Source organism: Tursiops truncatus, chromosome X (genome assembly GCF_011762595.2).
Source record: "Tursiops truncatus isolate mTurTru1 chromosome X, mTurTru1.mat.Y, whole genome shotgun sequence".
NCBI lineage: Eukaryota > Metazoa > Chordata > Mammalia > Artiodactyla > Delphinidae > Tursiops > Tursiops truncatus.
Genome location: NC_047055.1, coordinates 124,267,854 through 124,293,771, shown reverse-complemented (window position 1 = coordinate 124,293,771; position 25,918 = coordinate 124,267,854). Strand labels below are relative to the sequence as shown.

Sequence of the window (25,918 nt, the reverse complement as noted above, 5' to 3'; positions counted from 1 at the left end):
TTTGGGTTATAAATTGGAATTTTCTGAACTTAGTCACCTCACATAAAGCAAAATTACCTGCCTCAAAGATAGCTGTGAGGATTCAATATAATATTGCACGCAAAGGCCAAGGAACAAAGCCTGGTACGTAGTATAAACTCAGTAAGCTGTACAGATCATTGCTACTGTTATCGTTATATAGGAGTCAGACACAAAGTATTTACACATAAGGTGCTGGGTAAGGTGCTTGCTCTCAGTACTTGAGATGGGTGGTGTGATGTGATCATTAATTTTATGTATCAATTGACGAGGCTACGGGGCCCAGTCATTTAAATGTTAGTCCACATGTGGTTTTTTTAAGATGTGATTACATTGAAATTAGAAGACTCTGAGTAAAGCAGATTACCCTCCCATAATGTGGTTGGGCAGGGGATGGTGGGATGGTGGGTGGGTCGTATCTAATCAGGCGAGGGCCTTAAAAGCAAAGATGAAAAGTTTCCCAAAGAAGAAGCAATTCTCTCTCAAGGCTGCCACATAGAATCTCTGCCTGAATTTCCAGCTTTCCGGCCCACCCTGCAGATACCAGACCTGCCAGCTGCCACCATCACATGAGCCAACTCCTTAAAAATAAACCTCCTGATGGATACATAGATACAAATACATCTATCTATAGCTACAGATGTAACTACAGACAGATAGGTATCTCTGCCCCTACTACCCATCGATAGCTACATCTACACCTATCTATCTACAGAGACAAAGATGCAGATAGATAGATAGATGACTACAATAGATCTTTATCTATACAACAGCTAATTGCAATTCTATTGAATCTGTCCATCTATCAAAATCTGCCTCCATCTCTCTCTATAGCAATAGACAGATTTAGCTATAGCTAGATAGACACAAATTCCCTGATCTCTACATCTGTATCTATAGAGATCCTCTTGGCTCTGTTTCCCTGGAGAACTTGACTAATTCAGGCTGGGAGACTGACAAGTAAATAGACAATGTGAATGCTCTGTGGCAGGTCTCAGCACAGCACAAGGTGCTATGGGAATGCACAGAAGAAGATTGCTCTTTTTGAAGCCCGGATTGAATAAGCTGCCCGAGAAGACAGTTGAAAATGAGAACAACCTTTAGTGGGTGGACACAAGGGTCGGAACCCCCAAGGACACAGATGAGGGACAACTAGAGGATTAAGAAGACAAAACAGCGTGATGTGAAGAGGGCATGGAAGCCCAGGGGGAGAGCTCTCCGAAGGGCAGTTTTCATCCTATGGGAATACCACAGGGAGTGTAAGTTAGAGACTGGGAGGTTTGCATCTGGGATTTCAGGAGGGTCTTGGCGCTGCATAAAACTTAGATGCAAGGCATGGCCATGGAGGTGGCTGGAGGGAAATGATGGAGAAGGTCCTGTGGGTGAGAAGGGCAAGAGCTCAGTGAGTGCCGTTCCCCAGAGATGCTCAGGGCAAAGATAAGCGGCCACCCAGCGGGGAGCAGTGCAGGGTAGCGGCAGCCTCAGGGAAGGGCGGATGGTGGAAGAGACGGCGGGTGAACAGGCTGAGAGAGTGGAGGTCCTCAGTGTAAAGGTAAATGTCCTGGAGGTGGGAGAGCAGCGAGAGGCTGGGTCAGGAGCCAGGGCGGAGGGGCCGGAGCTCAGGAGACACAGGCGGGTGCAATGACCAGATGGGCCCAGCTGTCCGGGGCTTCTCAGGAAGTCCTGGTCCACTGGTCTCAGCCTCAGATGCGTGCTGGAACCACCCGGGGAGCTTTTCAGATATTGCTGCCAGGGCCCCACCCCAAAAATGCTCCTGTTGCTAGCCTGTCTCCCTCCTTGATGATTTATGTGCCAAAGACTATCTTTCATCATCACCACAATTGTGCCCACGCAGCCCCGCACTGGCTGACGCTGTTGGCTCACTCCCAGGGTCTACTGAGACCAGCAGCTCCACGGGTACATTGCCCTGTACACTGACTATGCTTCTTCGACCCCTGGCAGGGCTCCAATAGACAGCCTGGTCCCCAAAGCATCTGTGAAAAACCCCCTCCATGTGGACGTGGAGGGTGTGGACGCCTCCAAAATCACAGAAAGGTGAGATACCCGATTACCAACCAGCCAGCCACCCACAGAAACTCCCCTGAAGGCACTCGCTCCTGAGGTGGGCATGGGCGTTGCACCTCATTTGTCCACAGATGGCCTGGTGTTCCACCTCCCCAAGCCCACAGGGGTCACTGTCTCCTGAGGTGGGCATGGGCGTTGCACCTCATTTGTCCACAGATGGCCTGGTGTTCCACCCCCCCAAGCCCACAGGGGTCACTGTCTCTTGGCAGCTGTATCAAGGGCGACTCTATCACGGTGAGAAACCAAGGGGGTATGAAAGAATGTCCCCACGGGAGGGAGGCCCATTCTAGGAACAAAGGCAGATCTCCCAGCTCTTTGGAACAGATATCTTTGCAAAAGCTAATTAGCCTCTAAACCCTACTCACAACTAAGGCACACAATCTATTGCATCTGATAACATGAAAGGTATAATCATACTTTCCAAGCACAGAGTACTTCCACCTGTTTAAGCAAATCTGAATGGAAAAAAATTATATCGTTTCACAAGTTTTTTACTAAACACCGTAGCTCTAGACAACAGATTTTGACTTAAGTCAGCGATGAGCTCCGTTCATCCAACGTTTAGCCATGTTGTCATATCAGGTTTTGGAAGGTATGCTGCTATTTAAAACTGAAGGTGGATACAGCACTTACTTAGTGTTGTGGAACTCTGCAGAATGCAAGAAGGGACCTGCAAAGGGCCTCTTAAAATAAGTATGTCCTTTTTGGCAGAAAATATCATTGTAGGGTCCCCCATGGGTAGGGGAGTGGGCAGTGTACAGAAGATGGGCTGACACTGCATTTGAGAGTGGAAAGAATACATCCAGCATGCAGAGTAGACTGGGCTTCCCCTACTGGGCCATACGTGCTGGGCCTCTTTGCATTCACCTTCTAAAATGAAACTTCCCCAGCCAATAATTATTCATGTTTTCAAAGAAGAGAATAACCATTGCTCTCCTGGTGTCTCCAAACTCAGAATTCCAGGGTCTAATTCAGACGTACTCACTTAACAAGCCAAGCTTTTATCCATAATATAAGACTAGAGGAAAAGCGAGAATGATTTTTATGATGGGTGGGGTCAATGGATGTCACAGAAACTTTTGGATGCAGCCCCAGTCTTGCACCCCTAGGGTCAAGGCTGCACCACCAACGAGATGGCGGTCCAAGTTCATGGGGCCACTTGGTGGATCCATTTACATAGGTGCTGCTCCTGGAGCTTTACACAGCAGCTCCTATATAATTCTGGACATTAATATGCTCAAGGAGACTTGAGAATAGCCCTTTTGAAGTAAGGTTCAGCATCACTGTCTCAGCTACTTCCTTGGGGAATTCTGAACGTGGGTTCCATTAAAAAAACAATACAGCAGCAAAGGGGCCTCCTACCACTGCTTCTTTGGAGATACCTCCTGGATGAGAATCAAAGCTTTTCGTGTACCTACCATTCTAGGAGGCAAAATACCAAGGTGAAAACCCGCCCATGTGATTGTTTGAGCACAGAATATAAACAAAATAATTAGCAACTCAAAGGGCATTTCAAACACGCGCCAACACGGAACCATGCGAAACAGGGAAGGTTCCTGTTTGTGAATTCCGGCTACGCAGACAGACTTTAAGGATTCATATCCTAGGCAACAGAAACGTGCTCCGTAAAAGAAATCTTCCCAGAGGCTTTTCCATATTTGCCGCAGTTAAGCTTACATTTAAATAAACGCGGAGTTTCTTACCTGTCTACCAAGCGGTCCTTCTGCAAATCAGCTCCCTGCTCTCCACGTCACTTCACGAATGAGCAGAAAGAAGCAGATCTCACTGTGGGGACCACAGGCTGTCCTCCTCGTGGAAGGGCAGTAGAAACTTCAGCATCAAGCCTTCAGAACGTAGATGCCAAAGTGTAAATGCAATTATCTAAGGAGAGAGGGCTTGGTGCAAAACGTCGATGGCCCGCAAAGAGGAAAATGGCATCTTTGATTGAGAGTCAATAGTACACACATTCATGGAGTTTCCTCCCCAGAATAGAGACTGTTTCTATGTTGACACACGTCTTTTGTACCTTAAAGAATGATCGATGAAATACATCTGAGACACTGGAGTGCATTTATGGCAGTCATAGGATAAGTCATTATTTCCATGTGCTGTGGTTTGAGTTTGTGACTTTGGACACATTGATCATTAAGGCAGAGGGGAGATACAAGTATTGACAAACTCTCAGCAGCACCTAAGCTAGGACATCCCAGAGGTGGCTACCCGGGGCCTCTGCTTGGGGCCCCACGTGATGGGGCTCCCAGGTCAGTGATTCGAGGAACCAAAGGCAGGCAGTCTCTCCATCACCTGCGGCTAGAACGCTGAGGCCCTTACCCTACCAGGCCATAAAAAGCCCCACCATGGCAAAGAGAGTCAGCACAATGAAAAAGGCACGGGATCCTTATCGAGAACATGAACCTGGGCTCTGCCATTCTGTGGTGTGGTGGCCACGGACTTGGCAGGAACATGGTGAAGGACCTCCTGGAAATTCTTGGATTCCAGGCCCTCAAGACCTCCTGTCCTGGCAAAACAAACTCTCCACATGGCCCAGCCCCACTAGCCTGGACACCGAAGTTTAGGGCCAGGGTCCTAGGTTGTCGTGAAATGGTCCTTTCCCCTGATGAGCCCTCATGCAACAGGTGGCCATTAAACATTGCTTAAAGGATGTGAGGCATTCGGGAATACCCCATGGCTATGGTTTCCAGAAGATTCCAGTAAGAGAGGAAACTCTGTCTGCCTTCTTTACTTTTCAAGCCCAATTCTGTAGAGTGCACTGCGCCCTCTGTACATCATGAGGTATGACATCCTAGAGGCCCTTTGGCTTTTCAGTGATCTCTGTTTTTGTTTTTGTTTTTTTTGCGGTACGTGAGCCTCTCACTGATGTAACCTCTCCCGTTGCGGAGCACAGGCTCCGGACGCGCAGGCCTAGCAGCGATGGCTCACGGGCCCAGCCGCTCCACGGCATGTGGGATCTTCCTGGACCGGGACACGAACCCATGTCCCCTGCATCGGCAGGTGGACTCTCAACCACTGTGCCACCAGGGAAGCCCTCAGTGATCTCTTTGATGGAGCCCAAGATGGCCTTCATGCTGAATTCCATCTTCAGTGGGCAATATCGTATAAAGTTCTTGCTGAAAGAAAAGGGAAAAGAACCAGAATCAACAATGGAAATGTATCTGTTTTACTCTGTGCTGTTTAAATTACTGGAATAAAGAAAGTAACCTTAAGTTTAATTTTAGTTTTAATTTGCTTTTTTTTTTTTTTTTTTTTTTTTTGCTGTACGCGGGCCTCTCACTGTTGTGGCCTCCCTCGTTGTGGAGCACAGGCTCCGGACGCGCAGGCTCAGCGGCCATGGCTCACGGGCCCAGCCGCTCCGCGGCATGTGGGATCTTCCCGGACCGGGGCACGAACCCGCGTCCCCTGCATCGGCAGGCGGACTCTCAACCACTGCGCCACCAGGGAAGCCCTAATTTGCTTTTAATAAACTTGTCCAGATTGAATTTACCACTAAAGCATGAGAAAATAGCAATAATTGACTCCATTTAGGTCAAATGTTGGTAATGATGTTTGATCAAAGGCAGATTATCTAACAAAGGAACAAATGACAGTGATCCTCCCAGATTAAAAACAACAACAAAGGAGACATAACAAAACCAAAGGGGAAAAAAAAAAAACTTTCAAGAATCAATTCTGGGCCATCTGAGCCACGGAATATTTTTACAGGTTGGGATGGTAAGTCATGACAGTACTATGAAGAGACCGAAAGCAAAAAGGTAAGGCTTTTGATACAGCTGAAAATGTGAACCGTATTCCACAAAGTTTGTTTCCTGTCTCTTGATAAAGAGGCCTGCATTCAATCCTTTCCCAAGTCCATCTGCCAGCCTCATGACCCCTGAACTTTAGATGTCCCGAATTGCACCTCAAAGTAATGCTAAACAGGAGTGCTTGCTGAAGCTCTGGACCAGCTCATTGCAGACAGTGCCAGGATCACATATCAAGGAACAGGCAGAGGATAAGTATCGTTAGACATGAAACAAAGACTCAAGACTCACGGCTGAGAGTTGCTTCTAGCTTAATACTAAGTTATTTAATATTTACTGTTATAAAATGTTATAACAATGTTATAATATATAAAATATAATGTAATAATTTAATGTTATATTATATAACACTGTTATCTTCCAAAGTATGTCTTCTTGCAGCTAAATCAGCAGACAATTGGTACAATTTGACCGCACCAATCAACACACTGTGATTAAAATATTTCAAAATAAATACAACGCAGGAGTTTTGGAAAGTACCATTTTTTATTTTGTTTAGTTCTTCAGTCACAGTTGGTCACTGCCCTCCCCCGCCCTGATCTAGATAACACTAACAAAAATATGTTCTCCACGACTCAGCCTGTCCTAGACATATTGATGAAGAGATCAGAGGGAATTGTTACTTACAGAGTTCTAGACTGTAAGTTTGCTCCACAAACTCCTTGCAGATATAAATGAAAGTAATAAATTAGCTGTCACCACTTTGGAGATAAAGACAGTGGCATCTCACTGTCATGGGCATTGCTTTATAGGCATAAATGGCATATTTAAGGAATGAAATACGAAAAGGGGAGATATGCACAAACGAAAAATAAAGTTGCTGAATTCATCATGGGTGAGATATTCCTTGGTGTAAAAAAATTGGTTGTGCAGCTGTGATCCTGCAGCAGTGCCTGCATAGAAATGTTTAAAATGTGTTTTTAAATGCACGTGCTCCTAGAAGCATTTTACTGAAAGATGAAACACAGCATCTGGTCTCCTGCTCTGTCACCCTTCTCAGAGACAGATTCAAGCATCTCCAGGTGAGTAATATCCATGAATTCTGAGGTTAGTGATGGAAATTGATGCTCCATCCCTGCTGAGAACGAGGAGTGACTGCAAGTCCAGGACCAAGTAAAGGTTGGACCCCAACAGTTCAGGCTGGTCCTCAGTAATGGTTCCAGGGTGAAAGGCACATCTTTAACCTTGGTATCACTGTTATAACTCTTCATTTATTTTTATCTTGTTTATTATTTTTCAATATACTTTTAAAATTTCCCCATAAAGTCTTTTCACCAATTTTTTTTCTATTCATTACTAATCCTTTATATTTTGGGGACTTGTGCGAAAGATATTTTCTAAAAGCGTGGTGTGATCTAACAATTGCCGGCATATAGATATACAAGTGATGTGAATATTTATGTTGTATCCAGCAACCTTGATAAACCCTCATCGATTCTAACAATTCATCTAAATATTCTTTGAGATCTGAGGTTTTCAGGGTAGACAATGAATAAGCTCTGGAGGATAACAGCCTCTTTCTTTATAATATTCATACGTCTCATTTTATTTTTTCTTATATCATTGAGCTGGCCTTTAGTACTGCCAACACAAAGCTGAATGGGGGTTGTAATAGAAAGCATTCTTACTCCTGGTCTTAAACAGGAATACTTTTACCTTTTCACTATCAAATATAATACTGAGTTTCAACTCGTTTTTTTTTTTTTGATAGATATTATTTATCAGTGTAGGAAAGTTATTTTCTATCCCTAACTGCTAAGGATCTTTTTTTTTTTAATAAGTCAGGAATAGATATCGACTTGATCAAATGATTTTTCTTCATCAGTTAAGATAATCATACAGGTTTTTCACTGGTAATTAATAGACTGATCTTTCTAATGTTGATCCAGGTTTGTATTACTAGCATAAATCCATTTTTTTCATGATTATTATTCTTTATAGCTTGCTAGATTGTTTTGTTAATATTCTGTTTAAGATGTCTGTCTCTATATTTAATAGGATTTATTCTCCTTGGATAATTTAGTTATTAAAGTTAGGCAGTCTCAAAAAACTGAGTTAAGTTTGTTTTCTTTGTTCTCTGGAAGAGTTGTAATAGTTTGAAATTACTCGTTGATTGTTAGATTTAACATATAAAACCATCAGGGCACAGGCTTTTCTTTGGGGAAAGTTTTCATTTTTTGTTTGTTTTTGTTGTTGTTGTTTTTACAACTAACTCAGTTTTTATAGTTTATTTCTGCTTGAGTCAGTTACATTTTTCTAGAATTTTGAACATTTTTCAACTTTATTGCTATACAGCTGAAAATGCTATCATTTTATTATCGTCTTGACCTCAGAAGCATCTATACTTTAAAAAAATAGTTTATATTTGTTCTCTCCCCCACCACCTTCTCTTTTCCTCTCCTCCCCTCCCCTCGCCCACTCTTCCCTTCTCTTCCCTTTCCTTCCCTGTCCCCTGTCTCTCTCCTATTCAGTCTTGCCAGAAGTCTTCCAGTCTTACTAATTTATTCTTTCTGACTTGTGGAAGTTTTAATCTGTTGTTCTTTTCCTAACTCCCTGTGCTAGATGTCCAGCTCATTGATTTCCATCCTATTCCTGTCCTCATATAAACATTTAAGGCTTTAAATTTCCCTCTCAATACTGCTTTATTGCATTCCCCTTTAAAAAGTATATAGTGCTATTGTTGTTTATCTATATTTTCAATTTCCTTTATGACTTCTTTTTTGACCCACACAGTTGTTCTTTTCTTAAGGGTGTGCTTTAAAATTTCTATATGGAGATTTTCTATTTATCTCTTTGTTCCTGATTTCTAACTTAATGCATTATGGGGAGAGAATGTGACATATCCTATGAGCGTGATGAGATTTACCTGATAATCTGCTTAATGAACTGTGTTCAATTGTCAAAATTATTCCTTATATTGTATTGAGATACGTATCTTTCGTTTGCAGGCTGCAATGTCCTTTCGCTAACATGAAACGCATGATTTCTTTTCATTGTATTTTCTGTTTTAAAAATTTCCACAATATAGGGCAGTTATTGAATTGCTGAGCAATGTTAAAAAAAATTCATTCAAGTATGTTGATAGAGTGCTTAGTACATGCTCATTATGTCTGTACACTAGGCATTAAGAATACAGGGATGACAGAGACTAACAGTGTTTGTTCCCATGGACTTAACTTAGCATCTAGATGGGCAGAGAGATAAGTGCTCACATAGTTATTTAGTTATTGTTGTGTTAAATGCCACAGAGGGAAAGTACAGTGTGCTATGATGCAGGTTCTTTCTGAGATCAAGTACAGTGGCTATAGCATGCGAGTCATCACTAGCTGTACTCAGAAGTCTTGGCACAGAAACAACAGAGTCACCCAGGAATATGACTCATCAAGTACAGGTGTATCCCTCTAGCCTGCTGTGTCTCTCCTCCTCTCCCCACTCCTTATCTCCATCAGTTCCTAGTGATTTGTCCTCTTTTCCTTTCCTCCCACTTACCCGTTCATTTTTTGGTTCCTAACCACCATAGTGGTCTTTCTCTGAAAACATGTTACGTACTGGATGCTGGGGACAAACCTCCACAACTCTGCAGGTGTGATCTGTTCAGCAGAGTTTCTGATGTCACTCACACTCCATCAATTGGTTTTTTCCAAACCAAAAGTTACATGGTTTACCAAATTTTGCTCTTAACTGAGGATGTGCATATATAAATATGAAAGAATATTTTAAGTAGTTACCGTGCTCTCTGTTATTATAATGAATGCAATCACAAAATGAGGTCCAAAGTAAGGTCATTTCCATTTCTGTCATGTTCAACGTCAACATTCATTTGTATTGTAATTGTGTGAGATTATGTGATGCTTTTTGTGTGTGTTTTTGTTTGTTTGTTTGGTTTTGGTGTCTGGTTATTTTTGTTTTTACCATCGATCAGACCTGTCCCCACAAGCTGGTACTTGAGTGGCTGGTGTATCTGAGCAGAAAGTGGCACTTTGCTGCTATCGGTCTCCATCTTGTGAGATTCATTCCACTGATCCAGGCCAGCAAGTCTCCTCTGGACCTTGTTCCTTCTTTTCTCTTTTTCATTCCTGTTTCTTTTGGTCTCAGTTGTGTCATTCAATGTATTCGCTAATCACTACTGTGCCCCCTGATCAGCAGGCTATCCCTTGCCTTGTCCAAGTCTCCCCAGCTGAGATGGCCAACAGGAGGGCCAGAGGGAGACTATGAGAAACATACTCCAGCTGCACATCCGTCCCTTAGTCATCAGTTTCAATAATGTTAAGTTGATCTTGGTTGATCGCAGTCCTCAAGGCTAGGACTGAAAACACTGTCAAAACTCTGCTCAGATGGAGATCGTGTCCTTCAAGCCAACTGCATTTCTTGTATTTATTAGTCCAGTGAAATGAGTCTCGGCTGGCAGGACCTGTTAATGATGAGCCCACCCTAACTCACAGTGACCTCCACTTCCGTAGTTAAGGGCTCACCAACCGCCTTTTTAAAGACTCCGTCTCCAGATGACGCTCAGGGAGGACACTAAGCTCATGTTCCCTCAGAGCTTTGGCTTCCACAGCGATCTCAAGCGAGTTCTAACCACCAGTTCCAGCCTCCTCTTCTCAGCTGTCCCCGCTTGACCTCTTACTGGCATTTTATATTGTCAACCACCCCATCTTTCCTGGTCACACATTTGTGCAATTCATCTTCTCCTTGGTCTTTGAAAAATCAGAACATGTGTTCACTTTCAGTCTTGGGGATGGAAATCTCTGCTGTCTTATAATGATTTCTCAACATTGCCAGTGATGATTAGTCCGGACAATGCATAAGTTCTTTTGAGAAGCAGCTTATCCAGGCTAGAAAATCTCTCCTCCATAACTAGGTTTCCCTTATAACCTCCTTGTGGTCTTAGGATTTTAAGGTTCTTCTAAATGTTAATTTCACAATTACCTGTAATTGTCTGACTTCTCAAAGTCAGAGAAGAGGAAGCAAAAATGAAAGTCCAAGAGATACTCCCCCTTGTGAAAAAACTAGGCAATGGTTCTTAGCACTATTTAGGTGATGGTACACCTGGAATTTAAAATACTGTCTGTTTGTACAGCACAAGCTAGCACAGCATTGTGAAGCAATTATACTCCAATAAAGATGTTAAAAAAGTAAAAACTAAAAAATAAATAAAATACTGTCTGTGAAACGCCTCGATATAATGAAAGACCATGATCATTGGTAGCTATTTTCATCTTACAATCAATTTGGCCAGCCAAAGGTATTATATATGACAAGTACTCTAAAGCAGGGGTCCACAACCCCAGGCTGCGGACTGGTAGTGGTCCATGGCCTGTTAGGAACCGGGTCGCACAGCAGGAGGTGAGCAGTGGGCGAGCGAGTGAAGCTTCATCTGCTGCTCCCCATGGCTCCCCATCACTCCCATTACTGCCTGAACCATCTCCCCTCACCCCTGGTCTGTCGAAAAACTGTCTTCTATGAAACCGGGCCCTGGTGCCAAAAAGGTTGGGGACCGTTGCCCTAAAGAACATATAAAAACTACAGCTATGAACAAATACATATACCTTCCCAGCACAAGGTATCAAAGTCATCCCATTCTGGGGTTTTCTGCTAACACAGACATACCTCAGAGATATTACAGGCTCAATTCCAAACCACCATAATAAAATAAATATTGCATTAAGAAACTAAGACAGATTTTTTGTTTCCCAGTGCATGTAAAAGTTATGTTTACACTACACTGTAGTCTATTAAGTGTGCAATAGCATTATGTCTAAAAAAACAACGTATATACGCCAATTTAAAAGTACTTTATTGGGACTTCTCTGGTGGTCCAGTGTTAAAGAATCCACCTTCCAATGCAGGGGATGTGGTTTGATCCCTGGCCGGGGAACTAAGATCCCACATGCCACGGGGAAACTAAGCCCAGGTGCCACAACTACTGAGCCTGCATGCCTCAACTAGAGAGCCCAAGTGCCACTAACTACATAGCCCACGCACTCTGGAGCCCACGCACCACAATTAGAGAAGAGAAAACCCGCACGCCACAGCTAGAGAGAAGCCCACGCACTGCAATGAAAGATCCCACATGCCACGGTGAAGACCCTGCGTGCCACAACTAAGACCCGATGCAGCCAAATAAATAAATAAATATATATTTAAAAATGAAATGAAATGAAATGAAACAAAAATACTTTATTACTAGAAAATGCTAACCATCATTTGAGTCTTTAGCGAGTTGTATTCTTTTTGCTGGTGGAGAGTTTAACATGTTGCAAGAATTACCAAAATGGAACACAGAGAGTCGAAGTGAGCAAATTCTGACGGAAAAATGGTGCCAATAGACTTGCTCAATGCAGCGTTGACACAAACCTTCAAACTTTGTAAAAAGCGCAATATCTGTGAAGTGCAATAACATGAGGTCTGCCTGTAATTGCTTGCTTCCTATTTATTTATTGAACAGAGGAGGTTAGTACTTAAAAATAAGAGAAGGCGGGGACTTCCCTGGTGGTCCAGTGGTTAAGAATCCACCTTCCAAGGCAGGGAATGCAGGTTCGAGCCCTGGTCGGGGAACTAAGATCCCACATGCCATGGGGCAACTAAGCCCACGCGCTGCTACTACTGAGCCCATGCCCCCTGGAGCCCGTGCACCACAACCAGAGAGAAGGCCGCGTGCCACAACTAAAGCTCGACACAGCCAAATAAATATTTTTTTTAAAGAAGAGTGAGAGAAGGCAGAGGATGCCAAACAATTAGGAAAAAGAATTATGAGAGGAAATATTTTAAATTGAGACTATTTTGTTATTCAAGTTAATTCTGGTGAGTTGTGAAAAGACTATGGCCATCACATAATTTTAGAAGCAAGGATCCAAGGCAAACTTGGTGTGCACAGGACACCTACTAAGCTAGGTGGGTCCCCAAAGCTTCCATTACCTACTTGAGATAAGCAGTTACCTGAGTGGAGCTAGTTCTCACCTACTGTTCTACTTTGGGAATTAGGGGCTTTTCTGAGGGAAAAAGTCAGTAAAATCCATTATTTATTTCTCATACCCCTCGATCTCTATTTCATAGAAGGAATAAAGACAACGTCAGATTCACCTAAAGAAAGACAAATGTTTGCAGAAGGCAGACAGATGTGAAGTGCTCCAAAGCAAAGGAGAAGTAGTTAGATGCCATGGGATGGAGAGATTTTTGATTTCTCAAGTTTGTTATCGCCTATATATTTCCCCCTTACAGATTACCATTTAAGCCCTTAAATAACTAATGAGTGTATATTCCTTTTTTCCAGGAGTATCATGGAATTGGCACTCAGGAATGACTGTCAAACCATAGCTTAGTTTTGGGGACAAAAAAGCAAGAGAAACATCAAGAGATGGAAAGGACACCGGCAGCTATAAAGAATAAATAAGAACTCGAATCTCCTGAGCCCTGGGGGGTGCGGGGGGAATGGCTAGAGAGTAACACTCAGCCAGCCCTGAGAAGTACCTGTGAAGGCCTCCCACATTTGGCTAGCAAATCCAGAAGGACACAGGTAAGGTCTTCTCTCTGAGTTCTGGCTATAATATTAACTGAAAGGCCCTTTTGTTACTTTTCATATTTTGAGATGCCTTACCTCATTCTTGGCTTAAGACTTCCTAATACTTCTCTTGAAAATTTCTGCAAAAATGTTATATTCCTTAGTTGCTTATATGCCCCTCCTGTCATATTAAGTCCATGTTCTCCTGATGTCTAAGTTCATTTAGAGGGCTTCTTCCTGATTTCTTTTGAAATGCCAGCCTACTTGTATTCACTACGATTATTTGCCATTGTACTGTCATGTTCTCATTTTTGAGAAATGCCTGTCCATTCTCTGTTCTTGCTCCACACAGAAATAAATGAGTTCTCTTTGATTGTCATCTTTTTTTTTTTTTTTTTTTAAAGAAAGCCACACCTGTCTCCGAAACTCAGACTTCCCCATAACATCCCTGTGAGCCCATGAAAAGACTGTGGATTCCTCCCTGGTTAGGTGATCTTCATGTTATTCCTGTCAACTCTTCTTTTGCATTATCTTCATGTTTTCCTGCTGTATCTCCCCTTCTGTTTGTGAGAGGACCAATTATACCTACCTTGCACACTCTGTGCCAGTGTCTGCTGTCTCCTAGCATTTTTTCCTGTCAGCACTTTGCATTGTAATACGTCCCTGCTCACAGTTAGCAGGGGTCTCCCTGCCTCAAGAATCCAGCATTGTTTTTTGGAAGGGTGAAAACAATCACCAAGATCAGCATTGCAGGGTCGTTGCCAGCGGTAAATTCTCCTCCATCATGACGTGTCTGTAGCCTGCACCTCACAAAGGTGCTGCCTCTGAACGTTTCCCTGACTGATCCTGCTTCTTTTCTGCATCCTGCCCTTTGGTCCCCACTTTGCCTTTTCAAGCAAGGTTTTGCCTTTGGGGCTTTACCACCTATGCTGAAGACTATATTGGAGGTGTTCCCTCTCCTTCAGTATGTCCCCTTCACCCTGCCCAAGTTTTACTTTAATTGGCAGCATTTCATCATATACTGTGGTTCAGCATCTGTGTGGTTATTCACCTCATCAAAGATGGGATTTAATTTTAATCTTTTCTTTCTCTTCATTGTTTTCCATTCCTTTAGTCAGGAAAGGAGAAATATCAATAACTAGGCTTATCAATGGAAAACTTATTTTTGTTTGTTTCTAAAATTATGAACGATAAAATGAATATAACATGCTTGTTCTCCCTATTGTAACTGCTGTACAATTTCATTTGGATTTCTTATATGTTTTTAATATTTTATTTTATTTTATGTATTTATTTTGGCTGCATTGGGTCTTCGACACTGCGCATGGGCTTTTCTCTAGTTGTGGCGAGCAGGGGCTACTCTTCGTTCCGGTGCACGGGCTTCTCATTGCACTGTCTTCTTTTGTTGCAGAGCACGGGGCTTCAGGCACCTGGGCTTCAGCAGTTGTGGCATGTGGGCTCTAGAGTGCAGGCTCAGTAGTTGTGACGCACGGGCTTAGTTGCTCCGCGGCATGTGGGATCTTCCCAGATCAGGGATTGAACCTGTGTCCCCTGCACTGGCAGGCAGATTCTTAACCGCTGCACCACCAGGGAAGTTCTATGTTTTTAATATTTTACTGTGTGGTCCATTTCCCCTACTAGACTGCCAACTCCATCAGTATTGGTCCATCTTGCATATGTTGGTTGAGCGAGTTGAATCAGCCCAATTAGAGAAAAGGTCTTGTGATCTGCTGATTTCATACAAGTCCTTGGGGTGGAAGGAGCAATATAAATTTGGTCACATTTACTTTTGTATACAAGACTGACACTATTAGGATGATTGATATCATTCTATATCGCTGTTATTCCCCTCCATTTTCAAAATGAGCTGCTATCATATCTACTTTAAACTGACTCCATCTGAATATGAACAAGTGCATTTGACATAATGAGTGTAGTTTGGTCAGGTTCTAGGAAGGACTTTTAATTTCCTTTGTTTCACTTTCCATGGAAGCCTTTCTTTCATGTCCTCCTGTTTATTTTTACAAACCCAGAGATACCTGCTGGGCCACGAATAGACTCAGCTTGGTTATACCTTGCTTCATATTTTCGGCATTCTTTTCCATCGTCCTGTAGATAAATTAACATCAGAGAATTTGGGAACAGGAAGTAATCCTAGAATCTGTCAACTCCCGCTCCTTTACTTTACAGGCTGAGGAACAGAGGCCAAGATGCTGCGAGACGCATGTAAGTTCTCACAGCTGGTGAGCAGTAGAGCTCATTTTCCTGAGATCCAGTCTCATGTTCTTTCTACTACACCCCCCGCCTCTATTCTGAACTTGAGCATCAGCTGAGTAGAAAAGTACGTCTGATGTAATTGCAATTGTGTCCTTGGAAATATACAGCATCACCCTCACACTCAACAACTTGTTGGCAGGGATCCAAACTTCTGTCTTACCTCCAAGTAAAAGTAAAATATGATGTATGCCATTAGCACAAATATGACATTTAGGTAAATTCAGGGCACGCTGAAGACTTCATGTTTATGGTGATGAACATCTTTTCATTTCTTTCACGTAGATGTCCTTTCTTTATGTTTACCACGGTTTCAAATTCCTTTCTTTGCAGAAGATGATATACTATAGCAGAATATTTTTACTTTGTCACTCACTTTTGTTTTTCTATTTTAAATGATTTCTTAAAAATATATCAAATAAATGGTGAAGATAATGGTTTGAGGAAGGTTATTTAAGCAGCTGACTTTGGCGGTCACAAAAAAGACACTTAACTGCAGGGTAGGCAAGAAAATAAAGACAGACCAAAATTCAAGTGCAAGTGATTTGGGTTTGGGTGGCCAGCTGGATAATAATAGCCAAAATGCAACTCCATCTATGGCAATCGGAGAGGAAAATACTTTCCTTGAGCACAAGCACACCGGCAAGCCGTGTACTGCAGAAGCATGATGTCGAAAGGGTAAGGGACTCATGATACTGTAGGCACTCCCACATGTCGAAAGGGTAAGGGACTCACGATATTGGAGGCACTCCCACATGTCGAAAGGGTAAGGGACTCACGATATTGGAGGCACTCCCACAAACCTAAGCCCGATGGCTTTGGCAGCAGAGAGAAGAGAGAAAAGCCAAGCAGAGGCAAATGGGAACAAAACAAGCGACAGCCATCCACACCACCCTTATAAGCACAGAGAGGCAATAAACCTGTCAGCGGGCTTTCCACGCAGAGTCTCCCCAGGCTAAGATGTAGTAACAATCAAAGGAGGTTTCCAGGCTTACATTCTTTATGCTTGGTGCTAAGTAAGCATCCTGGGACAGCCGCACATCCCACGTCTCCTATCTGATGGTCTCTGCCCATTTTGGGGGCACACCAGTCCTGATGTTCTAACCTGACGTCTTCAGTAGGACAGGCTGTCCCTGCAATTGCCTGCCCCTGTGGCACTGCCATTTCTAGCGACGCGAGGTCTCCCTCTGCTTCCTCCCCACCTCCCCTCGGCTGCTAAGAAGAGACCCAGCTGCTACCCTCTCCCTCTCTGGAGCTTGGAAAACCCTTCCCTTGTTCTGATGGACATGTTGGAAACAGTTAGCAGGGGGTGGGGGTTAAGAGTCAAACCTCACAGAGTGCTTTTGGATAGGAGAGGGAGATTAGGAAACTGGAACTTAGTTTTCTACCGATGCCTCTTTTTAGAATTTTCTACTATTTGGCTAGAGACTGCCAAGGTTGGTTCTAAGGAGTGATTTTTCTCTTAACTAGAGACTGAGCTGGGCACTTCATGCTAAGAAAAGACATGGTGCTTGTTCTTGAAGTGTCCCCAGGCCATTGGGACAGATGGACAATAGACAGTGCTCAGGAATGTTAAGTAACAAATGGTGGAATGCCACCAGAGCCCAGAGGGGAGCAGCCGGTTCAACCTGGGGTTAGGGAGGGGCGCTTGAAGGAGCGACCCCTTGAAGGGGCTCAGGATTTAGACCTCTGTCTAAGCATTTCTCAGGAAGGAGAAAGAACAAAGTTGGGAAATAACACCACGTGCATGTGTGTATATATGTGAACCCTGGTAGGACATTTGGTCCTATCCAGAACATCCATAAGACATTTGGTCCATGCCAAAAGGTCCTTGATATTTGGTCTCTCCAAAACATCCTTCAGCATATTTGGTCCATGCCAAATGGCTCTGGACAGGACCAAATATCAAGGACCTTTGGGCTTGAATCAAACGTCTCCATGGATGTTTCAGACAGAACCAAATATGACGAAACATCAAGGACCTTTTAGTGTGGTGCAAACGTGGATGTTTTGGACGGGACCAAATATGACCAGATATCAAAGACATTTTGGTGTGGAGCAAACGTCTTATGGAGCAAATGTTTTATGGATCCAATGTCTTTTTTAAAAAATATTTATTTATTTACTTTTTTGGCTGCATTGGGTGTTAGTTGCTGCACGCGGGATCTTTCATTGCAGCGTGGGCTCTTCATTGTGGCACACGGGCTTCTCTCTAGCTGTGGCGTGTGGGTTTTCTCTGTCTAGTTGTGGTGTGTGGGCTCCAGGGCGCGTGGGCTCTGCAGTTGTGGTGTGTGGGTTCCAGAGCGCGTGGGCTCTGTAGTTTGCGGCATGCGGGCTCTCTCATTGAGGCGTGCGAGCTCAGCAGTTGTGGCGTGTGGGCTTAGCTGCCCCACGGCACGTGGGATCTTAGTTCCCCAACCAGGGACTGAACCCGTGTCCCCTGCACTGGAAGGCGGATTTTTTACCACTGGACCACCAGGGAAGTCCCTATGGATCCAGTATCTTAAGGACATTGTGAAGAGGACCAAATGTCTGCTAAGTCAGTGAACGTAGGGTGTGAGTTGATAGGAGAGTGCCCTTTTGCTGGGAGTCAGTAGATTCTGCAGTGCAAGTTTGGGTGGGTTTGCAAGGAGGACTAAGACAGCAGAAGTCCTCCTTCGCCTGCTGCCCCACGTCCCAGAGGAAACGGGAGCTCTGCCCCGCTTTCTGCCGCCCTGAGGACAACCACCACGGAGGGCCGGCTGCTTCCCTGGGTCCGTGCTCTACCTTCCACCAACCGGCTGGACTATCTCCATTTTCACCTAGGACTTGGTTTTTCCTCCTCCTGCATCATATCCTTTTTTTTTTTTTTTGCGGTACGTGGGCCTCTCACTGCTGTGGCCTCTCCCGCTGCGGAGCACTGGCTCCGGACGCGCAGGCTCAGCGGTCATGGCTCACGGGCCCAGCCGCTCCGCGGCACGTGGGATCTTCCCGGACCGGGGAACGAACCCGCGTGCCCTGCATCGGCAGGCGGACTCTCAACCACTGCGCCACCAGGGAAGCCCTATGCTTTTTTATTTATGTATTTAATGAAAACAGCTGTGAAGAACGATGTAGAACTGACGCTGAAGTCAGGATTTTGGCTCCCGAATTTCCATTGTGTGACTTTGAGGAAATGACTCAACACCTGGGGGCCTCCGTCTGCCCCAAAATGAAGCGGCGATTACAATACATCTCCTGGGATGAAATGAAGTCATCTATGACCAGACATAACAGGTGACCAGCGAGAAGAAGTTTATTGCTGCTCCCAAGTGAATGGTGATAAACGGAAGCGCTAGACCCGCGGTCAGTGAGATTTTCCCATAAAGGGCCAGAGAGCAAATATAAGGACCTTGGGACTCCATTTCAGCTATTTCTGCAGCTCTCGCACGAACACAACCATGGACAGTAATAACTAAGGAATGCGTAGGATTGTGTTCCCACGAAACTTTATTTACCAACACAGACAGTGGGCCGCAGTTTGCTCACTCCTGTTCGATCGCTAGAACGTTTCCTTGGGGTCATGAGATCCGATTTATGTTACTAGGCAGTTCGTCTTAGTTGCTATCACATATATAACATCAATCCAGCAACCCTGTGGGGTGCGTATTAACTGTCTTTCCTTTTGCAACAAAAGCCTCGTGATGCTAAGTAATGGACTGAAACTCGCATGACCAAGCTGGCTGGAAAATGAAACCCCCTTGTGGTTAATCTCCATGCCCGGGAGCTGGTTCCCTTACGGTGTTTCCTTCCTAACTTGGTGCTCAGTGTTTCTTGATGACGCTGATGTTCTCTGAGGAAGACAGATGTCCATTCTTCCTGTGGCTCTGATATTTCTAACCTAGCCTCTTTCTTCAGGCCACCTCTAGGAGGCTGGATTTTGCATTTTTCTTTGCAGGCTCGTTCAGTGCACACCTTCTGGGCTTTCTCTCCTCTGTTCTCTGTGGATCCATCATGCCCTACCTGCATGGCACTCACAAGTTTTATCCTCTTTGTTGGTGACTTTCAGTTTTTCAAGTTTCCACATTAAGTGGTGACTGCCCCAGAGTAGACTTCTCAGCCCTTAATTTAATTTTGCCTGGAGAGGAGATGTAAGGTGGGGTCTTGGCAGCTGGAGGAGAAGGTGGTATTCAAACTCTCTGATTCGTAGGGGCTCAACGGCCCATCTCTGCCTCGGGTCTGAGGCTGCAAATAGAATTCCGCTTTCGGGACATTCGAAGGCAGAAGAAAATACAATGTGAACCCAATTTGCTGTCTTCTGACGCCTCTAAATCTATAGTTCGTATTTGGTAGCGTCTTCACCACCCTCGAGGGCTGGCAGCGCCCAGGACGCTCGTGTTGCTGGAAAGCCCAAGAGAGAGAGAACTCTAAATTCAGAGCCAGACGTCACCACACAAACAGCAAAAAGCAAAAGTGAAGTTCAGACCACAGCCCTTGGCAACTTCCCAAGTTTTCTACTTCCTGGTGCGGTTACGCCTTTAACATGCTCTCAAGGGCGTCCCTTCTTCAGGGGACAATTTATTATATCTTTATGAAAGTACAAGCCCACTTCTTTCTGTCTTCTCGGGCCCAAGGGGGCGGTCGTAATCCGCCGGAGGTTTTGCTGTGATAAAAGCCTAACTGGGAGAGTGTGTGGGTCCCCTGCGCCGTCTGGGGTTGGAGCCGGCAGGTGCGCTCTGAATGCAAGAGCTGAGTGACAAGGGACACACAAACCCAGGCCAGCTGGTGGGGCAGCTGGGTTGCTGCTGCCGGGGGGCGGGGGGGCTCCCAGCATCTCTACAGGGACGAGGCTGCCTCCAGAGTGGCCAGCCTGGGGACAACTTCCTGAAGGCTTTTGACACACCAAAAGCACTCTTAAAATAGAACTTGGAGAGGTACCAAGCACATTCATTTTAAAAAACACTAGCCCTTTAATAGCCAGAAAGCGATGACATGTAATAAGGATGTAAGGGCCAGAAAGGCACTGATTTCTCCATTCTGTGGATCAGTGGGCCCGTTGCTATTAAACCACCCAACTTTTGTTCCAGTGTTTCTGGGATTATGCTGCCGAAGCAGAGCCCTTGGGTAAGCAAACCGTGGAACTCAGCGAGTCCTTAGAATTCTGGTCCTTGAGGCAGGGTTTTCCATGGATTTACAGGCAGTATTCTCCTGGTCAAACCCTGGGTTTCCTGGAGGACAAAAGAATTTGGCTGTTTTTCAAGCCTGCGGTGAAACAATTCAATGAATGTAGCAGGAGAGGGGTGGGTATCTCCCTGCATGTTACTAGTTGAGTCTGATTCAGGGACACTTTTACTTATTTATAGGAATTTAGAGAATGGTAGGAAAACCCTGAACTAAAATTTAACCCAAGTAAAACTCCTTAACACATCTCCCATTTAATTTTTCTGCATAGCACTTAGAGCACTATATATTTTACTTTTCTTTAAAAAAATACTTAACAGCTTTATTGAGATGTAATTCACATAAAATTCACCCATTTCAAGTATACAAGTCAATGGCTTCTGGGAGATTCACAGAGTTTTGCAACCATCACCACAGCCAGTTTCACATCATTTTCATCACCCCACAAAGAAACCCTGTTCCCTGTAGCCATCACCCCTACCCATCTGTGCCTCCAGTCCTAGATAACCATTCATCTAATTTCTCTCTCTGTGGATTTGCTATTCTGCACACTGCAAACAAACAGACTCACACAATATGTGTTCTTTTTGTGCCTGGCTTCTTTCGCTGAACATGTTTTCTTGGTTCATCCACACTGAAGCATGTCAGAGCTTCATTCTTTTTTATGGCTGAATAATATTCCATTGTATGGACAGATCACATTTTATTTATCCAGTCATCCACTGATAGACATTTGGGTTGTTTCCACCTTTTGGCTCTTGTGAATAATGCCGCAATGAACATTTGTATCCAAGTTTTTTTTGTGTGTGTAGATGTCTTCATTTCTCTTGGGCATATACCTAGGAGTGGAATCGCTGAGTCATGTGGTTATGCAATTTTCCCCACAATAACAAAAATCAGGGAGACTTAATGGTGAGAGGTAGACGGAACAGGGTGGAATTCAGGAGGTGCTGGCAACCTTGCATTTTGAGATGGTGGCTGAAGTGTTGTTATTCCCAATTCATTAACCACCTACTTTGCAAAGATTCAATATTTAAGTAAAACCATACCTAATGGGAAACCATAAAAAACTAGAAGACAACATATGAGCCTATTTTCACAATCCAGAATTTTTTTTTTTTTGTCTGTGTTGGGTCTTCGTTGCTGCACGTGGGCTTTCTCTAGGTGTGGAGAGCAGGGGCTACTCTTTTGCAGTGTTCAGCCTTTTCACTGCAGTGGCTTCTCTTATTGTGGAGCACAGGCTCTAGGACACGCGGGCTTCAGTAGTTGTGGTGCGAATGCTTCAGCAATTGTGGCCGCAAGCTCAGTAGTTGTAGCGCATGGGCTTAGCTGCTCCACGGCATGTGGCATCTTCCGGGATCAGGGCTCGAACCCATTCCCTGGAATTGGCAGGCGGATTCTTAACCACTGCGCCACCAGGGAAGTCCTAACCAAGATACATATATATATATATATATATATATATATATATATATATATATATTTTTTTTTTTTTTTTTTTTTTTTTTTTTTCTATTCTCAAGTCGCCTCGTATGATGCCATTGGTGGTCCAGGTCCCTGATGTTTTTTTAGGCTTCTAAAAAGCAAAGGAAGGAATGTTTTCGGTACATGCCATTCTTTTATATTTCTCTACCTAGGCAATGAGCACATACCTGCTGGGTTTTTTGAAAGGGGGATTGGGGTAGATAGGGAAGAGATTTGTGGAGAGATTGAAAACTTCAGCAAGACTTCAAGATAGCAACAATGTTAACAGGGATGATCTACAGATGGTAGAGTTATTGGTGATTTATAGTTTTACATGATGTCCTATTGGTTCCAAGCTTTTTACGATGAGAATGGATGACCTGTGTTACAAACAATAAATGAATAGAAATTATCTTCTTTGCATGCTTCTCCTCTCACGTGGATGGAGATTGTGCAGAGAGCAGGAACTCAGCCTCCCGTTTTGTGTCTCAGCCTGCTGTGCGGGGCATCTGGAGATGCCCTAACATAGCTGTTGATCCAACAGGGTAAGTCAAATTTCAGTCCTCCTCTTCCATCCATCTAAAAGTGTAAACTTGTAATAATGATGCACAGTCCCTCTCCATAGCTCTGCTCTCGCGTATTCTCAGTCAGCAACAATTCTGAGAGCAAAGACGACTAAAAAATATCCTTCCTCACACTTCTCCTGCAGACTTGGATATGCTACTTATTAAGCGTAAGTAATAAGTAGCTTTTCTTTGTTTAGTGAGTGCTTCTGTAGCACACTATATAATTCTCAAGGAAGCCTAAGATATAGGCATTATAAGTGGGACTGTCCCCCTTTACAGATGTGGGTAATATAAATAGATTAAGTAATTTGCCCGTGATGATATACGTGATAAAGTACACTACCAAATTTTCAACTGTTTAAACTCTCTCCCTCTCTCTCTCTCAGAAATATATATATTTCCGAAGTCTCCCTTAAGGCCCAAGTCACTATTATGTATCCACCCTGGAGGAATTATGCCGTAGGGAGGCCGTTGTGTTGACGTAAATTGTTTCTTAATCTCTGTCTGTCCATCCTCCTCACCGAGCTCAGTTAAAGCCTTTACATTTGTGACTTCAGTGGGTGCCGTGGCCTCCTAACTCACTTTGCAGCCTTAATCTCAGCCCTCTCCACTCTGCCTTGGGCAGAGGTCTGTGCTGGGTCGCCCTGGAATTCCTGACTATTCCTGTCTGGCCCATCTCTATGTTGTTCACCAAAGTGCAGATCCTGGGAAGCTTTCATCAACCTGTATTAGTTTCCTCCTGCTGCTGTAACAAATCCCCACAAATGCTGGCTTAAAAAACACATAGCCCTTGGGCTTCCCTGGTGGCGCAGTGGTTAAGAATCCGCCTGCCAGTGCAGGGGACACGGGTTTGAGCCCTGGTCCGGGAAGATCCCACATGCCGCGGAGGAACTAAGCCCGTGAGCCACGACTATTGAGCCTGCACTCTAGAGCCCGTGAGCCATGACTACTGAGCCCGTGAGCCACGACTACTGAGCCCGTGAGCCACAACTACTGAAGCCTGCCCGTCTAGAGCCCGTGCTCCACAACAAGAGAAGCCACCACAATGAAAAGCCCACACACCACAAAGAAGAGTCGTCCCCACTCGCTGCAACTAGAGAAAGCCCGCGCGCAGCAACAAAGACCCAATGCAGCCAAAAATAAAAATAAATAAATCTATTATTAAAAGAACCCAACACAGCCCTCATCGCAGGATACTATAACTGCTGGCTTATCTTTCTCCGTCTCTTGAGTGGGAACTCCTAGCAGACAGGGGTAGGTTGGCATATTTGCAGAGGAATGAATGAATGAATTACTGCGCTTATTTTTGTGTTGACTCGCATTTTTTCCACCAGTTGAAACTGGGTTCAACTAACTTTGTAGGATGTGAAGAGCTCACCAAAATTTTCTTTTCAGGCAGTTTTTGGCATGCATCCCCACAGAGATAAAGTCACTACAACCAAGATTTATAGCTTCTTTTCTCCGTAAAGCTTTATGACTTTTTTAGCTACTTCAGTTAGAGTATCTAGAAATTGGTCTCCGGGCAGCTGAGTTAGGCCATAGCTAAGGAAACTGTCTGGACGGGTTTGCCAGGGAGTCCACTGGTTTATCCTTGCTGTCCTGCTAACTATTACTGAAGCCCCCTTTCACTCCCAATTTTGATGATAAATTACAGTCGGTCTACAAATATTAATATTTTTAACATCAAATACATCAATTTGCTTGGGGGTAAAAAGAAAAGGAGGAGTAAGTCAATGAAGCATCTGCAACAACCCTAACTACACACGTGTCACTTCCTTCAAAGCTTTGAACAATCTCCATGATTAGTGAAAAAGTTAAGGACAAGAAGAAAATTATTACCGATTTTCTTCTAAGAAGTGACAGGTGTTCAAGTCAGCCTCCTATGTCAGCGTTTCCACTGCACATTTTGCGTTGAAGGACTGAGATTATTTCTTATACTCTTGTTGGCTAAAGACTGCCAAGAAGGGAACTCAGTTTCATTGACACGTGGCTGCAGAACTCTCTTACTTCCCAGGAAGTATAGAAAATGTTAGCTTTGGACAGGGTCCAAATGGACGAGCAACACAGGTGCAGGAAGACCGAGGTGAAAGGAAAACCAACTGCATCCTTGAAGGGAGAGACGGGAGGGGAGGAAAGCCAGTCTCAGAACTTAGAAAGAGAACACATCTGCCAACGACCCAATTTAGCAACGCAGATCTCGCGCTGAATCCGGGACCAGACTATGCAACGCTAGAGAATAAAGGAAAGGAAATGGAAAGAACACGTTGAAATATGAGACCGGGTATGGCGGGTCCATGCAGAAAGATGCTCCTTGGGTTCACATGAAAATGAATAAATGCAGCTTAAAATATCTGGAAACTGTGGGAGGGGGTGGTGTAGGAGATCTGGAATAATCCATCGCAAGAACTGGACCAATTTTCTTAAAAAATGACGACAGTGGGGGAAAAAAGTAAGACAGAAAGACATTTTTCAACGATTCTAAAAATCACTTGTTCAAACACCAAAAAAATGGCATGATGAATGTCTATTGTGAGTCAGATCCATCACGTTGGAGCTGGGCAGCATTGCCGAGAAGGCTGCTTGTGCCTTCCGAACAATTAATAAACACAGACTTATAAACAAAGACTGAGATGAAATCGTTCATCCAACCCTAACGTTTAGCCCATTTGTCACACTTGCCTATACAACGTATACAACCTACCACAACGTAAGGATCATAAATAAAGGCTTGTCTTTTGTTTCCTTAAACAAACCATGTATCTATATCTGGTCTCCTGACAGAGCTATGACTCTACATTAAACAGAAGCCTAATAATGTTTGAAAAACACTGAGTTTATATTTTGATGGTACCCAGGTCTTCTGCTACATATGTGGAAAATGGAATTATTGCTAGAAACATTATTTAAGGATTAGGCTATGAAAGAAGTATTAAGGGGTCAGAAAGTTCCTTCTTCAGAAAGGAGCTTATCTCGATTCATTCAAACAGCTTCATGCCAGTTTGAGGTCCTTCCACCAAATTTAAATTGCTAAATGAGAGACCCTATGTGGCCCG

At 44.0% G+C, this 25,918-nt stretch overlaps 1 protein-coding gene across 1 annotated transcript in view; it reads right to left on the bottom strand.

The window, feature by feature from the left end:
* Nucleotides 1-25,918, bottom strand: part of LOC101322511 (pseudouridine-5'-phosphatase) — a 450,455-nt gene that overhangs the window by 318,747 nt on the left and 105,790 nt on the right. The window contains exon 4 of the transcript XR_012329209.1: nt 3,807-5,231. The gene's annotated coding sequence lies outside the window, so the exon portion shown is untranslated. The remainder of the gene's footprint in view (nt 1-3,806; nt 5,232-25,918) is intronic.